Raw genomic sequence first — 27,185 nt, forward strand, 5'->3', positions numbered from 1 at the left:
TAATGCCCCCCAAATCCCACGATCAGCCATCTCGTTCTGTCTGCATCATGATGGTTTTCAGTGCCTCCTATGAAACTCTCCCTTAATCCCAAAACGAAGTCCTATTCTTCGCAAAGTGGTCTGCACTTCCACAGGGCAAACCTAGCAGATGCAAGCTCTCTATTTCAACTTCTTTTTCCATCACTTCTATTTTTATCTATGTATTCTCTTTGCGTTATTTTTCTTTGAAGCACTTTCTTACATCTTATAATCTAAAGTGTTAAGGTTGGATAATGTCATCATGGTAATTCAGTTTTCTAGAAAGTATCACTTTTGAAGAAAAGAGTGAAGATCCTGGCAGTAGAAGTTGTACAGTCGGTTGCCTTCATTCCTACACTTGCACTAAGGCATACCTGGGATCTAAAAGGACCACAAGTTTTTGGGAGCCTCATTTTGCATCTCATGATCATTAGCATCTCCTACTGTACGCTTCCTCAAAATGATATTTGTATGTTGATTAGTTATGCATAAAGATCAGAGGTAAATCTGACCTCTGCTGTCACTGGAAAATGCAATAGACACATGTGTTTTGGTAATCTTAGAAAACAAAAAATATACCATTTGGTATACATTGTATATCCTTATATTTACTGTAAGTCTAAAATTTTTTAGTGGTATCTCATCTTAGTATTTTCTTAGTCTTTCAAAAATACAGAAAAAATGTATATGATATTTCAAAGCAGCTGACAGTGAGATGCACAGATATCTTATAAAAATGATTTATTTTTATTTTTTGATCAAAAAATTTTTGTTTCTTGGAAGACATACAAGATAAAGATAACAGGTATTTCTTTTGTAAGTGAAAAAAAATGTTTTCAATGAGAAAGCTTTCTGTTGAGGCACATTATTCAAAAACACATGAAAAATCAGTTATGTTTTTTCCTGTTCGGTTAGTTAATCATTGTTAATCACTAACTCAAATTCCAGTGAGCTTAATCCCGAATTCAGCTTCTTTATTTCTCAAAACTAGATTAAAATCCTTTTGTTCTTTATGTATTTATAAATAAAAATTAAATCAATGCTAAAATTCTTTCCAAAATATTTATTTTTATATGCTTGAGCTGTCTCATTAGTAAAAGATATCCTACACAGGAAATTTTGACCTTTCATTCTTTACTGATACTGTCTACCACAATAGTACTTTGACAGTAAATTAGATACTTGCCAACTTGTTTTGTTTTAGTAGTATCTCTGAAGAATTAACTACAAGTAATTTTAAGCTTGTGCTGTTGAAATTGAGATTGCAAATATAAACTGAATAGAAAAGGAAGAAAGTTTGCCACAGGCCTTTAAAATCTATAACTTCTATAAATTCAGAGTAAAACCATCAGAGTTTTGTTTTCATAATTTATGATTTAGTTGCAGATAATCTGACTTCCTGCAGTGTAGTGTTGTCTCAGTGTAGTAGTAATGCATTTTCTCATGTTGCTTGTTTGTTGGAAGCAGTGAATCAAGTTTGTGTACATATATGCCCACATTAATTCATATACATCAATCTATAGTCAAGTTCAGTTAGCAAAGATTTAGCATATTTTGATGTGTTTGAATGCACATTTCTAGAATGCTGTTGAGGTGAGAATGTCTGAAGGAAAATCAGGTAGAAAGGATACTACTGAAGTGATAGCTTAGATCAATGAAGATCAAGTGCCATTTCAAGAATTTATGCAACCACACTGTCAAAGATCTATAGTAATATATAGTAATAGCTATATAGGCCCATGCTTTTAATGTTTTTAATGTTTTTAAACTTCTGCATTAGTATGTTTTTAATTGTAAAAAACTTGTACTTCTACTTTATGATCCACAAGTCCTGCAAAACATTCCCTTCAAAAGATTCAGGGATTTTAAGTTGTTTTGACTTGTGGCATTATGCTTCACCTTGGTTGCTTCGGGCTCATGCTATTAAAATGTCAGTGAACTTCAGCAATGTCATAAGGCTTTTTTCTTTATATTATTTTGGCTTGTTTGTTTATTTTAAATAATTATTAAATTCACAGATAAGAACATTTATTAAGGAAAAACTAATATATCAAAAAGAGAGCATCCATGTTTGTGAAAACACTAGCCACGTTAAAAGTTTTGATCTAAGCAAGAAATTAGGAGATAATAATATATTTTTATATTAAAATTATCTTACTGTTATCCTAGAGTAGTATGTCTTAAAATGCTTCTGTTCCCACTTTAATGCTACCTTTACCTTCATATGATCACAGAATTGCTGAGAAGCGAAGGCACCTCTGTGGACTGTCTAGTCCAACCCCCTTATAAATGCAGGGTCACCTAAAGCAGGTTGAGGAGGAAACTGTTCAGTTGAGTTTTGATCCACAGATGGAGATTGGTCTTCTTTCTGAAGTGGTGTTATGTGCATTCTTTCTACAGGATGTCCACGTGTTATTTGTGTTTGCACTTCAAGGATCACAATTCTCCTGCCATGTGTGCTATGTGGTGAAACAACAGCTCTTTCTAAAGCTTTGCAGTTACAGAGAGGCTGGGACTTGCAAAACCTCACCGTTCCTCTGTGTCAGAATGGCAATATCTTGTTTCCATTAAATTAAAGGGAATTTCAGTGCTGCCCTTGACAAGAGCTCTTCAGTAGGACTGGATTCTCAGCAGAATCATTTGGTGCTTTGGGCTGTGCAATAAGAGTGACATTCAAAAATTCACTTTTAAAATCTTCTGACATTACGTGTTTTATTTTTTATAGTTCACTTGGCTGATACTTCTAAAATGCTTGGTTAGTAACTTGTTTCTTTGCAATAAATGGTTATTTACATACTGGAAGGTTCAGAATTTCTTCCCTTTACTTGGTGTGTGATCTCTGTCAGTGTCCTATCCATTCTGCTTCCAAACTTCACCATTCCTCTTTAGTATCTAAACAGAAAAAATCCCCATTCACTTGTCATAAAACTGTGGAAAAGACAAGGAAGTGGTGTTGAAATTTCTGTACTATTTTGCGCTAGCAATCACAATTATCATGAAATGCTGTATGTTTCTAATTTATGTTTACAGATATTTTTATCTTTGCATTATTGTTTTCTTAATCACACACAGTCTGCTTGTAGAGGGTGCTTTTACAGAAAAAGAGATTAACAAGACAGCAAGAGTAAAAAAAAATAATAGCTGTATGAAAAGCTTTTCAAAACAAGCTTGTCTCAGAGCTTTACCCTGCAGAGAGAGTCAAGAAAGTGCACTTGAACCAAATCTGTATCTGCCTTGCCTGGAAGTTGAAGTTTTTATTTGTGGTGCGTGGTTATTTGCATGCTTTGTCAGTCGAGTGCTGTTTTGTAAGCAAAAATCTTGGACCAGGGCACAATCCTTCTGCTGCCCTTCTTTGTGACCCTGATGCTTTTTCTCACTGTGCCTGTTCATAACCCTGCCCTGTTAGCATAGGGATGACTCTTGTAAAGTGTTTGATCAACACCTTTTGCAAGAGTTTCAGCTCTAATTTGCTGTGACAGAGGTAACAAAAATGTCCCTGTCTTTTGGGGTGGCACCATATGGAGTATTTTTTACTCACACAAGAACTTGTATTTCATTAAGTGTACTTACAGGCTTGAATCTTTTGTACTAATTGGCTTTACCCTGAAACCATGTTGACAGCTAATACCTCCGTGAAGTTACTGGATGGTATACTTAAAACTAATCACAAGCAAGGGAAATCTGCTTGGGGAGGACAGCTTAATGGAAACAAGGTTTGGAAAAGAATAGAAAGTCAAAGACAAAACATCAGCCAGCCTGCTTGTTCTGCAGGGCTGGAGCAGCTGTGGTGTCACATGAGCCAGCATCTGCCAAGGTCTTCAACTTGGAGGAATTCTGCTGTAATTATCCTGATTATTTACAAACTTCACCTGGCTTTAATTTACTATTGTAACTTACTGAATATTTGTTCCATTACTGTGAGTTGTGTGTCTGTAGGCACAGCCTGGGTTTCATGTGGGGACATCTTCTTTCCTATGCTTCCTACCCTCTTTTATAACGTTAAAAGGCAGGAGAGTTACCGCACTTGTATTCATAACAAACACATGAATACCTGAAGAGTACAACATGTTTTAAAAATAAATGCTGAGTAAAGCAATAATGATTTGCTCCCTGTTGCCAACACCATTGTTTCCTGTGCTCTGAGGATCTACATTGGACTCTCACTGCTTTAAAAAGACTAGCAGCAGTATAGCACATTTGTTTCTGTCTCTCTCATTTGTCTGCACATTCCTGACTACTGTACATGGTTTCCATGCTCAGTGGCTAAAAGTACAGGATTTCAGCTAGTCTTTGTGTAACTATAGCTACTTTCTAACCTGATTTTTTCTGAACGTGATATAAAACTTTGAACCGTCTTTTCTTGCAGCATCATCATTATGCTGTGTTTGAATAAGATGCCAATCAGCTTTTAGTCATACAACATTATTTACTTTTGCTCATTTATACCACTGCTGACAAATTGTTATGATGGGAGGCTCACATTTGCATATGTGAAAAGGTGCTGCTTCCTTTTTTCTTGCAGCATATCTCAGCACAACATGTTTTATTTATTTAAGAGTCCCAGAGCAAAAAAATCTGGATTTTGACTAGATTTCTTAGACTTAAGTTCCTCTTGCGGAGAACTGGAAGTATAGGTACTTGGCATGACCATTTGCTGAGGAGAGATTTTAAAGGAAATATCACTTATATAAATGGGTATTATTGTTGTTTTAAGAGTTCTGAGGGATTGTAGTTGTTGAATTTAGATGATTTTTTTTTTTTTAATCCAGCTGAGAAAAACTGTTTGAGTGCCTAAGGAAGCAAGTAATAACCACTTAAAAATTTATTATTTACAACTGACAGCTAACTTGGAACATGTTTTACATCTCAGGATATAAATATCTGCATGGATCCTTCCAGCTAACAGTAGCAGACAATGGTTGTTTAAAACAATAGTTGTGCAGGATTAGTAACCATCTTTAAATTTACCTTTCTATTGCTAATACTTGTAGTCCTTCATTGCATTTGTCAGAATGATTATATTCTATTTTGTGTGATAGTTTTACTTTTTTCAGATATTTATTGCTCGGTTAAAACAAAAGTTAAAAATCCTTTTAAGTGACGATTCCCTCACTCACATGCTGCATTTATGAGCCTGATTTGAAGTCAGTGGAAAAATTTAACCTATCTTACTTTCCTATGTTAAAATGTTATATTTTTGCTTGTCTCTTTTTCTGCTAATTGGATTGCAAAAGTAACAAGATCCTGGTAGCAAGTAAGGGAACTGTTCATGCAAATTTGAAAGGAATGAAAAGGAGACTGGCTTTTGTACTTTTCAATCTGAGTCTGTAAATGCACAAAAGCTTTCAGCCGTAATCAGAAATATGCATGTGGAATGTGACAACAAGTTGCAGAGCTGATCCAATGGAGCTGTACAGGAGCTGCAAGTACTTAGCACCTCTCAAGCAAGGTCCCAGAGACAATATTCTCTTATTGGTCTTGTGACACTTGACTGCTTAGGAAGGGTTTATAACTCTCCAAGTACAAACACAAAAGTGGCCAAATGAAAGAATATCAAAGGTGATCAGCTTGCCAAAAGGTTTCGATTTTAAACATATGTCTGTAGAGTGGTGCGGACTTTATGGGGAGCTTTGTACAGATGAGAGATCAGCGCCAGGTCTGTTTCTTTTTCTTACTCTCCTTTTCCCTTGTTTTATGTTCTGCACAGTGGTTGCTATTAAATTCTTTCCTATTGCTGTAGGCCTTGTGCTAATTCATGGCAACATTAAAGCTGGAAATAGTGTAATACTACTCATGAGGCCAAAGGAAGAATGATGAAGATTTTTGTAGCTGCAATTGCACGTAACTGTTGCAGACAGCATCAGGCTTTCGGTTGAGATGAATTGTTAGAGCATACCTGATCTCTTTCTATTCCCTCTGCTAATATGAAAGTCATCATTTTCATATTCAAGCTTAACATAAAGGAGTTTGATGTAAATGTCAATAGTGGAAAATGTATCAAATGTTTTCAATTATTTCAAGTGATACTCCTGTAGAAACTTGGAATAATCTGACATGATTGCACTTCTTGTGTATTTTTCTTGAAACCTTTTGGATAATAATCTGCTATAAGGAGTGAGAGACTGAAGCAATCTAAGAAAATACTGAAAACTTAGCACTGTTTTTTCTTAATTTTTGTTTTCAGATTATAGTTCACAGTGACTATTCTGATGAGGCAGTCTTCCTAGGAGGGTAGCTATGATGCAAAATGAATGTATGGAGGCCAACACTTGTACTGAAAGCAGTTACGAAAAGTGTGTCTAATTTAGTGCCTCATTCCTAAATTGCATTAGGTTCTAACATAGTAGTTCCAAAACAGTGTCTGTTGTTATTACCAAATTTAAAAATTCAAATTGCTTTTTTTGCAGTCAGTAATTTTATTTGTGAAAACAAGTATTTCTTTGTTTATCGTGGTGCAGCACAAGTTCCTTCAAACTGGTGTTCTGCTTGTTTCCACTGATGCTCTTGGTCCCCATGCAGAACAGACCTATTTTGGCTGCTGCTTTCTTTTCTGTAGAAAAGAGGGGCTCTGGAAAAATTTGAAAAAGACACTGTGGGGTAAGCATGGTTCAAGAATGAATAGTTCCTCTTCACTCAGGGATGTTTATTAGGAAAGTAAGAGATGCTTTAGGGGTGTTCTTGTGAGTCACTGACACTGCAGAAAAAGCAGAAGTGGGGAGAGAGTGCTTCTGTAAAAGTAAGCATATGGCTTAAATATTTTTCATTTCATACGCTACTTATTCCTGGATTGTCTCTAAAATCCATCAAGACAAACAGTCAGTGGTGAATTTTAAGTTAGCTACAATTTAACACGAGTGCAATCAGCAAGAGAGAATAAATTAAACATATTTTAAAGGGCTAGATCAGCTTTTTTAGTTTTATTTTGCTTGGAAAAATAAGACAACTGGGAACTGAGGCACTGCAGACTAGTGGTGCAAGTTCATTGTATTGAAGTGTACAACTTTTAAAGTGTCAACTGTGATGGTGATTTGGGAAGGGATGGATACTGTTTAGCAAGTAGGTATAGAGGCAGTGTTCCTGGTGTCAGATCTGGATGCACAAATAAAAACACATTATTAGATGGATTAATTCAGTACTTCACTAAATAACACTATTATTCTCTTCTCAAATCTTGTGTACATCAGTTAGATCGAGTTCACAGTTTTGCATGCATAAAAATCATCAGACTAGTTCCTTCTTAACACTCACAGATGTGGGGAGAGTTACAGAAACAGAGGACATGTACCTGGAGTCTGTCAAAACTTTCTGAGGACAGTGCTGTGCTTATGTTTGTGCAAGGAATATGCCCTCGGACCTTTCTTTTCTTTTCCCTAAGACAGTGATGCATTTAGAATATTATTTGAGTTGGCGTGGGAAGAATAACTTTTTTCTTTTCTGGTTGTTTTTTTTTTTTTTTTTTTTCTAGCTTTTCTTCTACTTTTCCTTGCCAGTAATTGCTTTTTTCCTCTATTACTGGTATAATTGCCAATTTATGCGATAGGCAAAAAGGTCTTTTAGTTTTTTACTGTTGAAGACTGAGAGACAACACCCTTTTATATCATTTTTAGTTTCTTCTGATGGATATTTGTTTCATTTCTGAGTCCCCTGTAACTTTCAGGTTTAATAACATGGACAAATGCTTGTATGTATGGGGCTAGATCCCAAAGTTTTTCCATATCAATTTCTTCTGTCCTGATCCATAATTACGCTGAAGTTAATGGAAGTTACATGCACACATTAATGGTGGAGCATATTCCTGAAGGTTTTACTGGAAAAAATGACAATGCTAAAATAAACAGAGGGTGGTAGAAACATATTTCAGTGAAAATGAATACTTACTTTGTTAGCTCAGCTGCTTTGGTATAGGAAAAATGTTCTCTTCCAGAGGCTGTCTTGTCAGATGCCCATAGGACTTTGGCTCATTTACCTTTTAACATTTCCACTGTGCTTGGCAGCAAATCTGCAAAACTGCCAAAATGCTATTAGACACTGAGGAGACCTAGGTCTCTTCCACTCTATGGCCTTCTCTTGAGGAGTTTGAGTCAGGGCAACATCTATGAGAATTAAAGGCACTAATAGAGGACAGAAGCTTCAATAGGATCTTTACTCACGTATAGTCTATACATTCATCTTATAACTGTTGTTATTAAAAATTGGCTTTCCTTTTGTTGTTGTTGTTGTTCTGTTTGTTTGTTTTTTTTCAGAGATCAGCATCATGTCATAGTTTGTGGGGAGGAGCAGAGAATGATCCTTCCTTGTTTTCATTAGGATGCATTTTGGTTGCCCAGTGTTCCCAGGGAGCTGCTGAATGATGTGGAACTAGGCATTTGCTTTGAGTTTGCTATAAGTTCCTGTAAAGATGCTTTGCACACTATGCTTGTGCACAAATGTTATCTCTACACTTTAATCTTGTCATTTCACATTGAAATTATGTGATCAGGTTTTATTCATTTATAAAACACAAAAAGGAGGAGAGAGAGTATTTGAACCTATTAAAAGAAAAAGAAAAGGAAAAAAAAAAGGTAATGTTTTGTCATTTGCAGGGAGATCATTCCCTTTCTTTGTTTCCTTTCCACCTGCAACGCTAGTTGATATTGCATACACTATTTGGGTGAGATAGTACTCCTGCACCTACTCAAGTATGCTGAGTAAGTCAGAGTCGGAGCAGGTATCATTTGGTGCTTTTTTTTTTTTTTTTTTTTTTTTTTTGATCTGAAATATGCATCACTTCTATCTTGAAATACTGTTGGAATTTTTTCAGCAGGAAAATTGAACTCATTTTTTTTTCATTTCAGCCATGTTGCTGTGACTTTGCTACGGAGCTGCTGCCACAGTACTGTGTGCTAATATCCATCTCATTAGATAGCAGGAGAATAGCCAGTTTGTTCATGGAAACAGTGCTTCCCCAGACAAGTAATAATCCGCCTAATGTCAATGTCATGCTACAATCAGACTCTGACAAGGTTTGCAAATACCTTGAAAGGAACTGCTCATCTTTGACTGCTGTAGATCAAAGCCCGACCAGAACAAAAAGCAAGTATGCTGCATGTCAGCTGCAGTGCATTGTTGATGAGCACAGCATGTATAAGCAGAGGCCACCGCTATCATCACCAGCAGGAAGAGCCAGATGGACTGGGCTGGTCTACTACTTAAAACCTTGCTGCATAACCACAAAAACTAAAAATGAAGCTTAAAAACTCATTACTCATCTCCAGAGCCCCAGACTGTCTTTTTAAAGCTTTGAGTCCATTTTTAAGCAATGCCAAAGACTTTTTTAGACATGTCTGTTCTCAGCAACTTCTGTCTGTTTTTCGCTATTCATCAGGATATAATTAGTTTGGGGGAGGGAGAGGATGGAGGACGGCTGTTCAAGCAGAGGGATCATCCATAAACCCACCCAGCTCTGCCACAGATATGCATGCTCTGCAACTGGGAAAGTCATTTACTCTGTGTGCACTTATTTTTCCAACTGTGAAATGGGGGCAACATCTCATCTATAACTGTAACTCAAGGCCTGATTCATTAATGCTTTTCCAGCATGCTCTATGGGATGACTAGCTAGTATGCTGTGGGAAAAGACAGGACAGCCAACAAGATAAAGTACAGGTTGTGCTGCACCACATGCCCTCTGGGTACTGTGCTTGTGAGGTAAAACCACTCCTTTTTTCTTCCATAGTGTCTCTATCATATTTGAGGGTTAAGAAGTTGTGGAAGGCCAAGGCAGGTTCTCCATGTGTTGGTTCAGCTGTACTTTCCAGTGTGTGTGGGGCACAGTGAAGCCAGTGTGCAGCAGAAGTTGCATGTGTGGGTTTAAACCAACCTTCAATTCTGGCCAGCAGAACTAAAGGGTGTCGCAGGTCAAAAGGACCTCACCTGATAATGCCTGCACTTGAGTTTAGAGAATGTATCTCAGTGATGTTGTGCAGAGCTAGGGAGGCCTGTAGGAGACATCCACCTACTGCCCTTATGCAGCAGGAAGTCATGACAGCCCCTCGCGTGGGTAACGCTGGGAAGCCTCTGTCTTAACCTTGGAAGCCCATCTGGTGTTGCTGTATGAGATGACAGACTGTAATGCTACCATCTGACAATTTTAGTCAATTAGATTACTTCGGGTGAAAACACAAATTAGAAAAAGACCAATTGCTGAAAGTCTGTGTTTTTCTTCCTAAGATAATGTTTTTCTTTTGCCCTAGGCTCCCCTTGCAATGTTTTAATGTGGACGTTATATGCTGAGAACTTTTATTTCCCAGGAATACATAAATCACCTAAGAAAAATGCAGAGAAGAGTCTCTAAAACATATATATTTTTCAGTCTCTGTGAGAAAATTCTAGCTCTTTATCTTGTAAGAATCCTGTGAGGCTACAGCTGAGACGTTTTCCCCCTGGGCACATTCACAGGTGGGAGATCTTGCTGAAACTTACTAGATTCCCAACTGAATCCCCTGAAGCATTACTCTTGTAATGTGACATGATGAGAGAGTGAGTGCATTTGTTATTAGCTGGATTATAGCTGTGCTTCACACTCCGTCAATGCTGAGACCCTAAAAAAATGCAGTATCTTCATAAAAGCCTCCAAGCCAGGTAGACAAGGGAAGAGCGCTCACAGAAGTGATGTGGATGTCCAAAGTCATATACTCACTCAAACAAAGCGTGACAGGTGCAGACATCCTCCTGATCTTCTTTACAGGGCAGAAGATATACTTAACATTTGACTTTTTTTAAAATTTTTCTAACAGATGTAGAGCCAATAGCACTTAGTTAGGTGGTCTTGGAAAAATTGTTAGGAGTAGTTCAGTGCCAGTGTCTGGAAAGCCTGAATTTGTATCCCCTTTCAGCTCAACCTGATTTTATTAATCTCAAAGTGAACGGAATGAAAGAAAGAAGGAAGGAAGGAAAGGAAAGAGAAAGAAAGAAGAAAGGACTGCATGACAACACTCCACTTTATTGCACTTAATACAGCATTTCTGTGCTTATATTTCACCCCCATAACAAGGAGCAGATGTAATGGAGGCACACTCTCACCTTGATTACACTGATGTCTATGAAGAGACGTCTTTGGACTCATTTTGCTTAACTCTTTTTTTTCCATGTGATGCTCCATGGTTGGAAAAAAAAAAAAAAAAAAAACGATTTGCAACAGAGAGAGATGAAAATGTTTTATGGAAAGTTTAAGGTCAGAAAATAAAAGTCAATCATTACAGGTAACTGCAGTTATTTTTTTATTTAGATTCATAAACAAGGTTAAGACTTCATCTCTGTCTCTGTACAGTGAAACTGATAAAGTCTCAAATAAGGAAAACAGTAATAATTTGGAATCAAAATCAATAAAAGGGAAGAAGTTGCACCCTAAGAGAGTTAAGGGGCATTGTAAAGATGAAGTAAATTTGAACAAGTTTTATCTATGTTATTCTGTGATTTCCTGTTTACATTCGTGTATTTTTATACACAATTATGCTCAAAACTACACTGTTCTGGAGGCGGCATCAAATACAGTGTTTAGAGTAAGCTTTTTTAACTAACTCATCTCTGCTAAGACCATACCATAGCAAGGGACATAAAGCTTACTTTGCAGACTGTCTGGCTCAGGAAAGCAGCTTAAACATCTTTGCTATACCTATGCTATCTCCTTGAAGGACTACCTAGCTATAATTATACCAAAGAAATTTGTTCCATTACATGCATACCTTCTCTGTTATATATCTGCAATAGAAAATGGTGGGAAACTGACAAGCACTGACCACCAGAAGATAATTATCTGATTGATACTTCACTTCAAAATGCCTGAAAAATTACAATGTCAGATTGATGTTTATTTCTAAATACGTTCTGGAGAACATTCCCTTGATCTTAGATCAGTCCATTGTCAGATTCCTTAAAGGCCACATAATTTATAAATGATATGAACTTCAGATGTATGATTCATGTGGAGCATAAAATGTGGTTTAAAACATTTGTATTAAAAAGGTAAGGTGATCATGTATTAAATCATGCTTATGGCCTGGTTTTATAGGACAGGATCTCTTCTGTATGAAGTTTAGCACATCTTACTTTTTATTTTTTAGCATTTATTGAAAGAGAAAAGTAACTGTGACAATGATATTGGCAGATAAATGGGCTCTTTTTGTGTTGATCTGTCACATTATTTTCCATTAGCTATTCCTACACTTTCTGTGAATTCCTTTCAACCATATTTTTACTAAATGTTTTTGGAAGTGCAAAGAGCAATGTAAACTGCAGATCTTCCCATTACTGTTTTGACAGTGCAAGGTTAATGGAATTTCTTTCTGGGCAAAGAATTACAATAATTACATTTTAAGTTATACCACCTTGTGGATATAGCCAAATTGCAACAATCCTAGAAACCATTGCCATTATAATGTATAAGAAAGATTTTAAATTCTAGGTCTATTTTTTCCTCCTCCTCTCTCTTTTTTTGAGTCTGAAGATTCCACCTAGAACTTTGCATTTCTCATTCCATTGTGTAAAACCAACTTTGCTGTTATCTCTTCTCAAAAGAGAATTTTGGGAAGTGTGAGTAGTAATCCTGCTAGATTTGATTATTTTCTTACTGTGAAAATCTCAGTCTTGATCTCATTTTGAGACCTTTACTGGTTGAAATAGAAAATAAAAACTGACATATAGTGTCTGGCTCAAACAAATAGGAAATTCGCTTGTGCAGGCTCCTCTTTAGTAAAATGTAGATTTACCGGTGTCTAAATTCCTAAATGGCTTTAACCATATAAAAGCTATGTCTTTAATTACACCTTTGAAGATGTGACAAACACTTACTAATATAACGTTGAACAGTGTTTTGGCAGTGGTCTCCTTGAGATTTTGCTTTCTTTGAAGTGTTCACTAGAGTTATGCTGGCTTTCCTGTAATAGCAAAGGAAAATTGCAGTGATAATTATTTCCATATAATACAAGATTTTTCTTTCCACTTTGCATAATGATGTGAATTGTCCTAGAGTTTGCTTTTATAGTTTGTGGACCTAGAAGTTAATAGTCATAAGTGAAAACGGGGTAAGTTTTCAGAAGAGTTGGTTGCTTCAGAAATGCATTTTGCCTGATAAACTCCCAGAACAATAACTGTGTTGCTCTCTAGGTATGCACTTGTTTGTGCTGTGAATAATTAGGCACAGAATGCTGCTGACACGCAGCTTTCAAAGCAAGAGAAAAGCAAGTGTTGCTATTGTAACTTCAAAACTGTCAATACACCTTGGTTAGTGTGGAATTTTTTTTACTCTTTTTACATGTATGTAGGTCGCTCTGAAAGTAATGCCTCCTATTTTTTTTTCATGGAATTTTCAGTAGATAAAAAGAGCACAATAACATTGTTTGTTAGAGCAAATTCTTAGCTACTAAGTACTATTTTTCAACATGCATTCTTCTCAGTGATGAATAAGAGCCTGTACCAGTGGAAATGACACACTATTTCACTGCTCACATGCAGTGCTTGGTCTCCATAAAGGCTCAGCAAGTGTTGATGGACATCAACAGAGAAATTTTTTCTGCATATAAGAATTCAGTGACACACCCTTACGTCATATGCACTTCCAGTCAGATGCCATTGTGTCAGACTTCCCCTCTGCTGCCATCTGTCACATGGCAACAAAATATGACATAATACTGGTGGGAAGGCTCAGTCTCTACTGCTGTAACACCAACATCCCCCTCTGACATTGTGTCCCAACATAATAAAATGGGAGGCATTACTTTTGGAGTAGCCCTTGTGAAAAACTTCCCTTACTAATACATATATATATAAAATTTATATGCGTAGGTCCATTCACAAATTTGGTTCTTATTTTTCTCATTCTGTAGTGTGTTGTAATTCTTACTCTCCCTCATTCCCAGAAAAATCATGCACATTGTTTTCATGTTCTGCCTTTCTGTACCATGTTTCAACATGCTGTTGTGCTTTCCTCCTCAGGTCAGTTTTCACTGTTGTCCCAGAAGCACATGCAATTGCTTTTTCTTTCTTGTCCTAAGAGCAGCTCTGTTTCTGGCTCTTTATAAAAAAGTCACTTCAAAATAATAACTCTTCCACCAGTAGCATGGTGGCCTGATAGCCTCTACATCACATTCCTTCTGCTGTCATGATGTGTTGGTGCTGGATACCTTCTTTCATCTTCTGTACCCATTCAGATATCAATCCTCATTCTCTAGCGTTCACAGCATTGACTTCATTGCTGGTATTTTCTAGCAGACAGGTGCTTGAAGAAGGCACACAGAACAGTGAGGTGGGAAGCACCTATTCAGATTCTGCTGTTTGTTTTTATGTCACTCACATCTGAAGCTATTCATGAAAATGGACATTGAGTGGTTTTGTAAGATGTACAGTTTAGTAGAATCATAAAATCAGCAAGGTTGGAAAAAACCTCCAAAGTCATCCAGTCCAACCATCCACCTACCACCTATATAACCCCACTGAACCATGGCCTTTAGTACCACATCTAAATGTTTCTTGAACACTTCCAGAGACGGTGACTCAACCACCTCTCTGTGCAGCCTGTCCCAGCACCTGGCCACTCCTTCGGAGAAGAAATTTTTCCTAATATCTGACCTGAATCTCCCGGGGTGTAACTTGAGGCCATTCCCTCTAGTCCTATCAGTAGAGATGCAGGAGAAGAAGCCTGCACCCACCTTGCCACAACCTCCTTTCAGGTTGTTGTAGATTGGAGTCATGCTGGCAAGCCTCCAGTCCTCTGGGACCTCTTTGGTTGATGCAGAGACCTCTGTCTGCAGGTCTTGAGTACTCAGTGGATCAATTATGAAAATGGATAATTTCCTATTGTTGATGAAGGTGGGGTGAGGGTTACCTGTGGGGTAGATCAGGGAGGGATCTATGTGCAGCCTTGACTTAGGTGGAGCTGGTTTCATCCTTACTCACAACGGAGAGAAAAGGGTATGGTGAAAACAGTACCGATAGGGAGGATGCCATGAAGATAGAGTCAGGCTCTTTTTAGTGATGCCTGGTGCCAGGTCAAGAAGCAATGAGTACAAACTGGAATACAGGAAATTCCATCTGAACATCAGGAAACACTTCTTAATGTGCAGGATATGAAGCACTGGCATGGGCTGCCCAGAGAGGCTGTGGAGTTTCCTCCTTAGAGAGCTTCAAGAGCCACTTGGACATGGGCCTGAGCAATCTGCTCTGAGTGACTCTGCTTGAGGAGGAGTTGGACTAGATGGCCTCCAAAGGTTCCTGCCAACTTCAACCATTCTGTGATTCTTGAAGTAGTAACAAATAAATCTTTTATTGAAAAACAGTCACTAAAGTTAAATAAAGGCCCATTTCTGAGTGCTGAGTCCCAGGGCAGCTCTGGAGAATACCGCAGGGTATGAGTAGTGCTGCATGTTTAAACCAGAGCTGGAAGAAATCAGCTGCCAAGTTTTCCTAAGCTACTGTTTGGGAAGAATGGTGAAGGCAAAATGCTTTGAAAGCCTGTATAAGCCTGGCTATAATCAACAACCAGGGTGCATGTTTATAAGACCTGGGGACTAGGAAACTTCCCATCTGAAAGGAGGTGGGGTGAGAAGTCATGCCTCTGCTTGTTCAGAAACATGACTGTTCCTCAGATACTCAAGAAAACCAGTTTGGGAGGCTCCTTTATAAAGCATCAGCCTCTGGCAGGGAGAGCTGGACCAGATTCCACTTCCTTTGCAAGCTTTTCTTTCCAGTGAAGAATTGGGATGTCTCTTCCAAGTGCTCTTGTTTTAGCACAGTCACATAAACAACACCCTGTCAAATATGTACAAGATATGCCCTTCATGCCATCCATGCTCAAAAACTATCCTTTGATGAAGTGCTCTAAGTACTCCACGAAAGTGTTACAGTCATCTCCATTCAAACTGGCTATCTCCTTGTTTTCATTTGAATCCACCTATTCTCTTTTCTCATGTGATAATTACGGAGTACTGTTAGGTTAGGATGCTTTGCAGAAATTTTTGTTAGATAACAAATACATATACGTAACAGTTTCAGGGCTGCATGTTTAGTATTTTAAGCATTTAGGTTTCTCTACTCAGATGGTAATACTGCACTTTTGCAACTTGATTGTGCCACATAGTAATAATGCTTGGCTTAGAAAAGTATGCAATATGAAGAAGAACTGATAAAAACTAGATAATAGTTATTATATTACAGATATTCTTTCACCATCTCTCTTAAATAAACAAACTATATTATTAATCCCCCTGTAAGTTTGGAGTATGAAAGATGTGAAGTTAATTTGTCCAAGCTCATCCACCAAGTTTTTAATCTGCCTCAGTAATTTATGTCATTTCAATGAATCTTTATTGAAGCAATAACTGAAATATAGCAGCAAATAAAAAATGGGATATATCACAGCAAATGTTTATTAAAGCAAGATCATGTCAGATAACCTGATATTTTCATTAAATGAAGATTTTAAATAACTGCTTTTGTAAGCAAGGGAAAGATGAGATTTTAGTCTGTGTGGACTTCTGTAATTAATTTCAAATAGCACCACACAGAAAACTAACTACATTGAAAAAGATGAAAAAGATGGGGAGAAGTAACAGAAATCTGGAATCAATAACAAACTAGCAATTTTTTTTTTTTGTCTTGGAGAAGAAGGAGGTAGTGGATAAAGTTTCCATTCCTGAGGTTTTTCTTACTTAATATTTTATTAATACTGTTCAATTAAGGAACATGCTAGTGAGAGTTGTTTGTGATGCAAACTTCATTGGTGTGGCAACATGTGGAACATAGATTTTGTAATGGAATAGCTTGTATCCCCAAGGAACGGAAGAGTAAATGAAGGGTTGATTTATTAGTAGAACATTGAAGGTTATGGACTTCAGGACTAAAGTGTCGAGAAATGCTTTGTCAGCTTTGCTGAATGCTGTATGTCAAGGAGGAGTACTGGAAGTATTGAAAAGGTATTTTGAAGTATAGAAAGATGTGTGCATTAATCTTGGAGGTGATCACATGCTACCCTGGCAGTACAACTGCAAAGAAAAAGGCAATCAGAGCTCCAGGACTCACCAAGTAAAATGTTTGTCGCTCCTGGGAGAATTTAACGTCACTTTTGGCAGGTATGAAAAGCTTCATTTGAAATAAGACTGAATGAGTCTAAAATCATTGAAGTATGAGCTGTTGCACTCATGGAAATGACACAAGCACAGGCAATGTTTTTAACTTTTTTTTTTTTTTTTTTTTTTTAGTGTGCAAAAATAATTGAATAAATGAATGTAATATACTAGAAATAACACTTGTGTATATCTCTAATCCTTGTGATCAGATAGATCAGCACCAGATCAGGAGAGCACGTTCTTATCAAGAGGCCCTGTCAGGACAGATATGAGTTTTAGCACACATTGATGTGGTACTGTTGGCCACGTTGTTGTGTTGCTGTGCCCCAGCTGAGAATACGGTCTGTCTCTGGGAGAACAAGAAAACCTTGCTTCAGTCCTCTGAGTCTGTCTCAGCCTTGCCTTACCACAAGGCTTTATGAAGCCCTTTCTAAGCTTCACACTTGCCAAACTGTGCTGTCTCTTAATAGAGGTTTTCATTACGGAGAAGTGGTGATTCTGTTTTGCAATTAAGGCATAAAATACAGACATATTTTCTGATGGTTCCTGCAAAGGTGCTCTTCATTTCTGATTTTCTACATGCGACAACACAGACTATAGGAATGTGAAAATAATTAATTTCCAAGACCATACTTTCCCCCTCTTCCATGATGTGTACTGCTTCTCTTTTGTAATAGCTTTCTACTAAGGAGATCAAATGACTGATTTGGAAGATTTTTTTTTTTTTTAATAGAGCCTCATTCAACACCACAGTTTAATTTGTCTTAGGCTGCTGATCATTAATATTGTAATTCATTATGGTCATTAAAATTTTGTGTGGTTTGGAACCAAACTATTTGCTCTTTCCACAGTCGCTATTCACCATGGATCTAGTCAAACATCTCATGACCGCATCTGTAGCACATACTTTGACCAAGAAGAAAAAGTCTCTATAAAAGAATAAGTAAATGCAGGTGATTTCCCAATTTAAATTAAGCCAATGTTAATATTACCTGAAAAGTGTACTTAAGCCTTCCTTAAGTGTACTTACTACTTCTTTAAATGGTACTTTTTATACTGTGGAAGATACTACTTCACAAATAGCTTTAGATGTTTTTCCCATAGGTGGTGAAGCTGAGAAGCTGAGGCAGCATGCAAAAGGACAACATGTAGTTAGTGCTTGAGCACCTCTTGCTGGCATTTCTGTGAAACAGTTTAGGTGTGAGTTCACAAGGAGGTCACCAGTGTTCTGCTCCTTTGAACGTGCAAGGGTGATGTAACTGTGAAAGGGGAAAAGTTGAAGCTAAATAGTGTATTTTTCTCTTCTTCAAATGGTAAGATAGGGATCATCAGGTTCTCTGGAACCAGTCTTATTTCTATTTTGAATTAGATAAAAAAGTTTGACTGTTTACCCTGGAGTGGGCAGGGAGGCCTTCCCAGTTCTGCCAAGAATAAATTATAGATAGTAATAAGAATATTAACAATATATTACATTAATAAAAAGAGTGACTAAGGTTGGTTTTGCATCATCCCCAAGAGGCAACATGTCAAGTTGAATTTTTTTGGTATGTGCCTCTATAACTTTGTCCAAACAAAATTAAAACAAAAAGCCATGGGCACAAAACGACCACAACGAATGAGTAAATAATATCATCTTACCTTAAGTATTCACAACGTGAATAAACATGTGGTTGGAATAGGCAAACCAACAGAAGATGGGCAAAGTAATAATTATTGTTAATGCAAGTTTGAATCTGCTTGTGGTTTATGCTTACTGGAGTAGCTCTAAATGAGAAAAGACTGTAACTTTATCTTTTATTTTCCTTTTTTTATCATTCTCCACTTCCTCCTCTGTATCTAACAAGTCCAAGAATAGTTTAAGAGGGCAAAGGACCTTTTTCCTATCTCTTTATATGGAGAGGAAAATTTTCTGCCAAATTTTCCTAAGAGCAGATTAAAGGAAAGGAATTTTGAGGGAGAGGAACTGAATAAGAACATTAACATAAAAATAACTTTTACAGCAATCCCTGTAAAAACAAAGAAAGAAAATGTAAAGATAAAATGCTTTGATAGCACAGGTCTTGGGCTAAAGCCAAATGAACATCACCAAGAAGAATTCCTTCTGCTACTGCTGTACAGTACAAGCAAAGAAAGTTTATGATGGTAATCATACCCAATGTTTTTCAGTCACTTTAATTAAACTCTTTCACATTTCTTCTCTCTTTTTTTCTTTTTTTTCCTCACTTTCTCTTTCGACTTTTCACATGTACTAGCAGAAGCTGGCTCTAATATTTGATTTCATTGGAGAAGTGATCCCCTGTACAGATTCAACCCAATCTTGAGGGTTATTATTCCTATAATTGAAGGCTCTGCAAAGTTCCTGTCTCTTTGGATAGATTGAGAACAACCCTGCACACTTGTCCTTCTTTGCTCTCTCCTTCTCCAGGCTATAGGATCTGGAAGGAGATGGCCCGTGGCTTGGATATGTACACTCTTGGCTGGGTAAGGAACTGGCTGGAGGGCCGGGCCCAGAGAGTGGTGGTGAATGGAGTTAAATCCAGCTGGCGACCGGTCACGAGTGGTGTTCCCCAGGGGTCAGTGCTGGGGCCTGTCCTGTTTCATATCTTTATCGATGACCTGGATGAGGTCATTGAATGCACCCTCAGTAAGTTTGCAGATGACACCAAGCTGGCTGGAAGTGTTGATCTGCCTAAGGGTAGCGAGGCCCTACAGAGGGATCTGAATAGGCTGGATAGCTGGGCTGAAGCCAATGGGATGAGATTCAACAAGACCAAATGCCAGGTCCTACAGGGCCTACAGGGCCACAATAACCCCATGCAGCGCTATAGGCTTGGGGCAGAGTGGCTGGAAGACTGTGTAGAGGAAATGGACCTGGGGTTAGTGATTGAAGCTAGACGGAAAATGAGCCAGCAGTGTGCCCAGGTAGCCAAGAAGGCCAGTGGCATCCTGGCATGTATCAGAAATAGTGTGGCCAGCAGGAACAGGGAAGTAATTATCCCCCTATACTCAGCACTGGTGAGGCCGCACCTCGAGTACTGTGTCCAGTTTTGGGTCCCTCACTGTAAGAAAGACATCGAGGCCCTGGAGCGTGTCCAGAGGAGGGCAACAAAGCTGGTGAGGGGTCTGGAGCACAGGCCTTATGAGGAGCGGCTGAAGGAGCTGGGATTGTTCAGTCTAGAGAAGAGGAGACTCAGGGGAGACCTTATTGCTCTCTATAACTACCTGAAGGGAGGTTGTAGTGAGCTGGGGGTCAACCTCTTCTCTCGTGTGACTAGTGATAGGACTAGAGGGAATAGCTTCAAGCTGCACCAGGGAGGGTTCAGACTGGACATTAGGAAATACTACTTCTCTGAAAGGGTGGTCAGACACTGGAATGGGCTGCCCAGAGAGGTGGTGGAATCACCGACCCTGGAGGTGTTCAAAGAGTGTTTAGATGCTGTGTTGAGAGACATGGTTTAGCAAGAACCATTCATGATGGGTGAATGGTTGGACTGGATGATCCTGTGGGTCTTTTCCAAGCTTAGCGATTCTATGATTCTATGATTCTGTGACAAAGAAGGAGGGTCTGGGAGTAACTTGGTTCATGTCAAGATAAAGAAATGTTCATTAATTTAAGTGCCATTCATTAGGAAACCTAGCCTTTTGTGCATATAGAATAACAATCCTTTTCCTTTGGTCTTGTGTCTCTGAGCTCTTATAATCTTCATATATACACACAGTGTGTATTGTCGTGAGGCCAGATTATTATATTTACTCTTTATCTTATTACATTGCTTTTCCCTTTTTCCCCAGTAAAGATGCATTTGAAGCTTCTGTAATCAATATGAAATTGCTTTCTATTAACTGAAATAATATATATATGTATGTATTGGATACCACCACTCTGGGCAACCTGTTTCAGTGCTCTGTCACCCTCAATTAAGTTCTTTCTCATGTTCATACGGAACTTCCTGTGTTGCAGTTTGTGCCCATGGCCCCTTATCCTATCACTGTGCACCACTGAAAAGAGCCCGGCCCCATCCACTTGACACCCACCCTTTAGGTACTTATGAGCATTGATAAGATGCCCTCAGTCTTCTCTTCTCCAGACTGAGAAATCCCAGGTCTCTCAGCCTTAAATCCTTCTCTACTGTAGTTTTCCCCTTATACTGCTTCCTCATTTTTTTTCATTCAGCTTTGGACTTTTACCTCTGTTTCACTGCCTTCTCACAAGTAGCTTTTTGTCCTTTGCTTTCGGTGGTAGATCACAGACAACAAACTCAACAGACTCATTAGCTACTGTTTTGGTCAGTTCTTTGCCAGAACCTGCTATGAATGTTGAGAACAATAAGAGGGATAATGTAGATCAGGGTATGAAGTGAATCTTCTACTATGCATCTATAGCTTCAGAGAAAAGTGTATGTTGTCCTGAAGGTGATGAAAAGTATTACTGCATTAGAGGCTTTGTTACAAACAATGGCAGGGAGATGCTACTGAACTGAAACACACTGATGCTTTTTTTCCCATGAACACCCTCTTGGAATGAGACAAGCCTTACATCCGTGTTCTCTACTTTCATAGTTTTGCAAGCTTTTTTCTTGATGTGAAGATTTAAGAACTCTTTGTAGGTACCAATGTTTACTTCAGCCAATCAGAAAATAAAAAAAGTATTCCTCTTATTGTATTTTTGGGAGACATTAGTCTGAAATATGTTGGTGAAGCCTAACTGTATCTTTGAGATTCCAGTGGATATCTCTCTCTTGCATTATTTATAGTAACAATTATTAATTATTTAAGCACATAGTTACTTAAGTCAAAACAATTAATTTTTGTATTTGTAAGATAGCAAGGAGAGCTTATACCATTACATAAATCCCAAATCTAATTTTGCATTCATTCTTGTATAAAAAATATGTATTCTTCTGAATAGCAGGACCAGGCACACCAGCATTCTAGAATTTAATCTATTAATAAGTATCCTGCTTGGTGTTACAGCATTTACTAATTACTCTGCAAGGTATACATACTAATAAACAATTTGCCCTGTAGCTGTGGTTGAAATACACCAGCCTTGTGAAAGTCATACCTCTTTAAGAGTGTTACTCGCTTTGCACAGAATGGCATAATAATAAGTTATGGTACCAATTTGTAACTCCACCTCTCTGAGCAACATTCAGCCAAGATCTATCCAGGCAGTTTTATTAGATGGTGTATCTTGTTATATATACTGGGGACTGTGGGACTTTTTATTCTGTATTGTAGAGCAATGATCCCATTATGATGTGTCAGGGGAATCTAGTTTGTGCAGGGCTGGGAGAACCAGCCAGCACATTTGTGCAAAATGCTCAGAAATTCTCTATCCATTGCTAAGGAGAGCTTCTGCACTTTGGAACTGACCGTGTGGAGAGAGAACTTGTTTAGGTCCTGCTGGAAAGGTTGCCTTTACACATCTTAGCCAGCTTTTGGGACTGCTTAAACCCAGAGGTAGAACGATAAATACAAAGGATAAATTATCTGTTACCTGAAAATTACGTCTAGAAATGCATTCTAGCTGAAATACATGTTAATTCAGCACTGAGGTTTTACGAACGGACAATTGTAGATAATTACATCTTTAGAACTTCTCAAAATTTTAAGTCTGTGTGTCAGGAATAATTGCGATAAATAGGAATAGGTTAGATTTCTTTGCTTTCTTGACAGTGTTGCTTCTTGGGCTTACCAAAATATTCCCAGGCTGACTCTTAGCCTGCTTCAACCTGTTTGTAGATGCAGTATGTCAGAATACACTACTAGGTCTTAAGTCTCTTTCTGCCTCTATGCTTAATACTTGAGGAGAAGAAGGAATTGTTCCTGAAATAAGATAGATTTTCTTAAGATTTGTATTTGAAGCTACTCTAGAAGCTTTTAGAATTCGAGTAGAATGCTTTAGTCTGCAGAGAGAGTCTAAATTAAGCAATAAATTCAGTATTATGTTATTAGGCATTAATCATGCTGACTGAGAGTGTTTTTTTTCAGAACAGCTAAGACAACACAGATATACAGTGCCTATAAAATGTAATGGGAGCTACATACATGCAACTCTTGCACAGTTCTGAAAGTCTCTGCTGTAGTGACTTTATGACTCTATTTCAAAGCAATTTTGAAATCCTTTTGCCTCTTTTTTTTCTTTTTAATGCAGCTGATCACAGCATTTTTCTTTGCAAATTGTGATTGGTTTCAACCATGCCCTTCTGAAGGCTGAGTCAATTTCAAAACTTAAAAATATGTCAGTTCTGAAGTGCTCTGCCTTTAATAACAGTAAAGGAGCAAGGGGACAGAAAACAAGGTCATGACCTGGATTAAGAATACTTTTGATAGATTAGGTATATGTTAGCAGTTTGGTTCTCTTTGGAATGGAGATTTGAGAAATTTGCTGGTTTTTTTTGGAATAGGTCACTCTTTCTGCAACTTTCATTTGCTCTGCTTTCTTCTTGCCGTCATTTCCTTGGCCCCAGGAAAGACTGCCTGACTTGTTTGTGTAAACCTGATGACAGAACTTGGACAAACAGGAAGGTAAGGAAATCACTATACTCCTAATTCTAGGAGCAAGGCAAACATGATCCATACTTCAGGCAACATTTGGATTTAATAACTGTTCTACAGAGGGGTGGGACATTGCCCAGACATAAAGCAGCATTCATAGGAAGTCAGTCAGAAAAATGGAGAAGGTATGTTCAATCCTTTGAGATTTATTTGTGTAAAATTTAACTTAAATGGAAAACAGAAACTACATATTGCTGTATAATTTTTTAATGGTCACAGCTTAGCCAAGTCCCTGAGGATAAAATGCTTAAAGAAAATAAGCAACAAAAGGAATAAAATTAAAACAAAATAGTCTCAAGTGCTCTGTAAAACAATCTTGAAGACTATCCAGAAAGTACATCTGTTGTTGGATGATGAAAATGTGCATGATAAACAACCAAATAGCAGTGCCACTGGCATGGCAGAATTCATTTTAAGCTAGTCAAGATAAAATTGTGAAACAATTATACCTAACGCTTGTATCTATAGATCTTAGTGCTTTACAGAATAAAACAAAACAACTAAAAACCCTTTCAAAGATGGAGAAATCCAACTCACAGGCACAATTCACTCAAGGCTGTGCATTACTGCCCTAATACAGATGGAAATAAAAGGGCATAAAACAATTAGAGAGTGCCTAAAGTAGGCTACCAAGATGGTGAAGGGTCTGCAGGGGAAATACATGTGAGGAGCAGATGAAGTCCCTGGGCTCAACCCAGAGCAGGGGAAGCTGATGGAGGCCTCATGGCAGCTGCAGCTCCTCACATGGAGCGGAGGGCAGCACTGAGCTCTACTCTCTATGACAGCAACAGGGCCTGATGGAACAGCATGAAGCTGTGTCAGGGGAGGGGCAAGTTGGGAGTTAGGGAAAGGCTCTTCACATGAGAGCGGTTGAGCCCTGGAACAGGCTCCCCAGGACAGTCGTCACGGCCCCAGGCCGCTAGAGTTCAAGGACTGTTTGGACACTGTTCTCAGTCATATGGTCTGATTTTGGGGTGGTCCTGTGTGGAACCAGAAGCTGGATTCGATGATCCTTATGGGTCCTTTCCAACACAGGATATTCTGTGATTCTATGAAAAAGTCTCCTGTGTCCTAGACTGTTGCCTTGCTTTCATTTTTTTGAATCATTGGAAGACTCCCAAGGAGAGAAACTGCATGAGCAATTTTGCTTTCTTCCACTGTGTAGCTCTGTAAATGATTATTATCTGAGTGGGGCTTTTTATTTTTATTTTTACTTATTTATCTATATGCAGAAACAGCTCAAAACCTGGTTCAATTTTTTCATGTTTTTTTTTCCGAGTGCTTGCATTTTCCTCCTATTGTCCCGTGTTTCCTATGTGACATTAGCAATTATCTGAGTCTTTTATAATCAGAGGGAAAAGCTTGAAGAGCTGCTTATTACAAAAAAAAAAAAAAAAAAAAAGAGCAGTAGTAGAAATCAACTAGCCAAAACTTACAACAGATAAGTGAGCTATTTAAAGACCAAATAGTGATGATAATTATTTTTCCTTTAATATTTCCAAATATCATCAAAAAATAAATAATTTGGTTGGCTTATTCTCTGCTATCATTTGCATTTGTTGACATTAGAAGAATGGAAAACTCCAGGAGACACATAAGTGCAACTGTGTTTGCCATAAGCTAACATTTAAAATTGTTTTTTTCCTGCATCACATAGATAAGCAGAACAGAATTTTAGGCAAAGAAAGTCCTTACCTAGAATTAGAAGTATTGAAAATGACATTAGGGAGAAAAAATGTGTAAGAATAGATCCATGTGATTTGGGGTTGGAAAAAATTTAAGTAGGAATCTATTGTAGCGAAATAGTGTTTGGTTGTTCTGTGTTGTGAGAGAAAGGCCAAAGTAGAGAAGCCCTAGATGGTATGGGAGTATCTAAAAAGAAAACAGCCTAGAAAGAAAAAGTACCGAATTTAAATTTAAGGAGACCTATTAGAACTGAGAATAATAAGAAGCTGAAACAGTATTAGTTAGGGCTTTTAAACTGAGGTAATGAGAAATTAGGGCATCTATTACAAAAATCAGCTCAAAAGAAAAAAAATATAAAGGGTCTGACATAAACATGATGTATAACAGAATGGGTTTTTCATCAGCAAAGAATGTGACATATACATCCATGATCACTGAATTCAGGGCAATGTATTCCTTTCTGCTAGTGGAGGAAGCCTGTCTTGCCAACTGTAAATTGGCCTAGATACCCTAATTTCTATAAAATTAGATAGTGTTTTAAGGGAAAGTTTTGTCTTGTTTAATTTTCATTCTTCCTTGATGTCTAGAACTAAAAAAACAAAATACCATAAAAAGGTATGATTGATGATGTTTCTGAATAATAAAAATGAGAACAAGTGCTAATTTTACAATTGCTTTACCTCGCTTCTTTTCAAAACAAAGCATTTATCTAAACAGTTGACCCATTCCGTTCACTCACTAACACTGCTTTAAATATTTTCTTCTGCTGTTTTCTTAAAACCCTCAAAGTTCTGTTTAAATACTGAGTGAGCTTCTACTTCTCCTCCATCCTTTAAAGTCTTAATTCTTGCTCACTTTTGGTTTTAGTTACTCAAGCATACTATTTCTATCTGGCTAGATCTGAGGTAGAGCTTTAATTATGTTATTTTTATCTTGAGAAGCCCATGTATGTTATGCAGTGTTTTACATCCACAATCTAGTCCCAATATTGTTTGTTTGATAAATATTAGTAATTATAGAGTTATATTGTTCATAAGAATTATACTTGTCATAATCAAAATGCATGATGGACAGCTTTACCTGTAGAGCTCTAATTAATGCAGAGCAAACAGAAATGAAAATAACATATTTTTTATTGTCAGTCAGATGTAGATTCCCATGAGAGAAGTAACTGAAGTCCTCTTTCAAGTTTTCTAAAGAAATCCCCCTGATGATGTTTTTCAGCCCTTCTTTGGGTTTCTGGGTTTGACCAGTCTGGGGAATGGTGAGGGAGAAAACTTGGAGGAAGTTGAGAAAAGGACGTTATCTTCCTACCTGAGGAAACTCAGTGGGAATCCCTGAGTGGAATATATTCCTTTTTGAGAATATAACTTGAATATGCGAAAACTTGATACAGAGCAGTAAGATCCTGGTGACATCATCAGGGCTAAGTAAAGCATCTCTAGAGACAGATGCCTTTGGGATTTGACTTTGATGTAAAACATATGAAGAAAATTTATATTCCATTTGTTGTCTCTATCTGTATGCAACTTTGAAAGTGTGTGATTCTGAATGTGCTCATTTTGCCTTTATGTTATGACATGAAATTCAAGTGACTTCATATTAACTGCTTAATGTTGGTGCATTAATGCATAATATTCCTGTGGGGCATGATGATTTTGAAATGTAGCAGCCTTGTGTTTTTCCAAGATATCTGGAAAGTAACAAGTTACTATTAATGTGGAATTTTCTAAAAGAGGGAAGATGATCTTTACATGCAGCAAGGTATTACAGAAGATCCTGAAACATCATTGTCCTACTCTGAGGACAATTCTACAGAAA

At 37.7% G+C, this 27,185-nt stretch overlaps 1 long non-coding RNA gene across 1 annotated transcript in view; it reads left to right on the top strand.

Moving 5' to 3' along the window:
* Nucleotides 1-5,554: 5,554 nt before the first annotated feature.
* Nucleotides 5,555-27,185, top strand: part of LOC121106499 — a 32,285-nt gene continuing 10,654 nt past the window's right edge. The window contains exons 1-2 of the long non-coding RNA XR_005849576.2: nt 5,555-5,674; nt 23,528-23,648. This is a non-coding gene — a long non-coding RNA (uncharacterized LOC121106499). The remainder of the gene's footprint in view (nt 5,675-23,527; nt 23,649-27,185) is intronic.

This window comes from Gallus gallus, chromosome 1, assembly GCF_016699485.2.
Source record: "Gallus gallus isolate bGalGal1 chromosome 1, bGalGal1.mat.broiler.GRCg7b, whole genome shotgun sequence".
In the NCBI taxonomy this organism is placed as follows: Eukaryota; Metazoa; Chordata; class Aves; order Galliformes; family Phasianidae; genus Gallus; species Gallus gallus.